The 2,356-nt window shown below is 32.4% G+C and overlaps 1 pseudogene; it reads left to right on the top strand.

Annotated features, from left to right (window-relative positions):
• The first annotated feature begins 1,402 nt into the window (after positions 1 to 1,402).
• LOC119511384 lies at positions 1,403 to 2,356 on the top strand (annotated as a pseudogene).

The raw sequence follows: 2,356 nt of genomic DNA, 5'->3' as shown, positions 1-2,356 counted from the left end.
ATGAGGGAAAAGTGATTTATCTGAAGCTTGCACATTGCCTGGCATTGAGTAAGAATTCCACAATACTTGGTAAATAAATAAAGAGCATGATTCAAAGAAATCAACAGTGAGAATGATGTTTGCTGTCAGAACCAAATTGGTATCAGATACTCAACAGATTTAGGAGTTATTTTGGTCTCACTTGTCTGATTCTTTTTATGCTCTCATTTCATTGTTTTTCCTATTTCAGAATCTTTTCTAGTTTTCTTTCTATTCTATTCTTTCTAGAAGAAGAGAAAATGAAAACAACACTGTGTTTTTAAACTTCAGGCATTTATGATGAAGTCTCAGCTCACTGGAATTTAGCTACAAATATATAAATATGAAAGAATAAGAAGACTTCTTTGGAAACCCTGGAACTATAAATTATGCTGGCAAGAGACTCTAGTTAGGTTCAGGTGACCATCTTTAAAATAAAGAACTCTATGAAAGTATTGGGGTATATTTTAATAACACAATGATTTTGGCATGTATATATTTATGTATGTATTATAGAAACACTATAAAATAATGTTTACTATAATTAAAATATGAAAAATATTAAAGTTTAAAAATTAAGATACACACATTAAGGTCAGATATGTTTTATAAATTTAAAAAATAACAATATGAAATTCTATAATAAAAAGTGTTTAAAAATAATATACAGTTGAAAAAATATAAGGTGTAACCAGAAGGGAAAAAAAATCATGGCAAAGAAGGAAAAGGAAGTAATATACAATAAATCAGGCTGGGAAAAAATTACAGAAATGATAAAATTTCAGAGATATCATTTTTAAAAAAGTTGTAAAAGAAGTAACCAGAAGAATAGGATATACTTCCAAGTATTCTTGTCTGTGTACATAAAATGGAAAATGAGAAAAAAGTGAATACATGGATGATAGAATTAATAAGTTAAAGTATATCTAGATAAAATAAAGAAAATGAAGAGGAATTGTGGGTAGAATTAACTATTATTGAGATACAGCAAGAAATCTCAAGCTAAGAAATCATATGGAGCCACATATTATTCCTCAAGTCTTTTCCACTCAATGCAAGAGACATAAGAAATTGAATGTGGCTTCAATGTTTGCAAACTAATAACACAGTCATCATTTTATAAGATTGTGAGGAAATAAATATTTCCCATATGATGCATTAAGATGGATCATATTCATAATTAGCTTATCTTTTCCAAAATGATTGGAACATTTATCAACTTTAGCAGCTTGAGTTTAATAAATGAGTTAAACTATTGCATAATTTAAAGATATCTGATACTAGGAGTTTTCCCTGCCATATAAATACAGCCCTAGAAAATAATTTCTTTAAGTTAGTAACTACTTGTTTTCTTGTCCAAACAGATGATTTTCCAAACTTCTACATGGCCCCTGAAAACTTCACCTGGGTGACTGAGTTTATTCTCATTGGTGTCTCAGAGTGTCCAGAGCTTCAGATTTCCCTCTTTCTTGTCTTTCTGGTGATCTATGGGCTGACAGTAACAGCTAATCTGAGCATCATCACCCTCATCAGTGTTGACTCTCACCTTCAAACCCCTATGTACTTTTTCCTTCCACATTTGGCTATCATCAATCTTGGCAATTCTATCATAATTGCCCCTAAAATGCTGATTAATTTCTTGGTAAAGAAGAAAAACACCTACTATTATGAATGTGCCACCCAATTGGGTGGTTTCCTGCTTTTCATTGTGGCTGAGATTTTCATGCTAGCTGTGATGGCCTATAACTGCTATGTAGCCATTTGTAATTCCCTGCTCTACATGGTGGTGGTAGCTCGATGGGTCTGCTTTCTGCTAGTATCTCTCACATATGTCTATAGCTTTTCTACAGCTATTATGGTTTCATCTTGAGTATTCTCCAAGTCTTATTGCTCTTCCAATGTAATCAATCACTTTTACTGTGATAATGTTCCTCTGTTAGCCATATCCTGCTCTGATACTTACTTCCCAGAAACAGTAGTATTTATTGCTTCAGCTACAAATTTGTCTTTCTCCATTACTGTAGTTTTAGTAACCCATCTCAACATTGTATTATCAATTCTAAGGATGCATTCATCAGAAGGAAGGAAAAAAGCCATTTCTACCTGTGCTTCACATATAATGGCAGTCATAGTTTTCTATTGGACATTGCTATTCATGTATTTACAATCTCAAACTAACCATTCATTAGATACTGATAAAATGGCTTCAGTGCTTTATACCCTGGTGATACCCATGCTGAATCCCCTAATCTATAGCCTGTGGGATAAGGATGTGAAGGCTGCCTTAAAGAGACTCTTGAAAAATCCATGTTCTTCCTTTAAATCAATGTCATTTTAG

Source organism: Choloepus didactylus, chromosome 16 (assembly GCF_015220235.1).
Source record: "Choloepus didactylus isolate mChoDid1 chromosome 16, mChoDid1.pri, whole genome shotgun sequence".
NCBI lineage: Eukaryota > Metazoa > Chordata > Mammalia > Pilosa > Megalonychidae > Choloepus > Choloepus didactylus.
The sequence above is the reverse complement of the archived record's forward strand: the minus strand, read 5'-3'. Positions and strand labels throughout refer to the sequence as shown.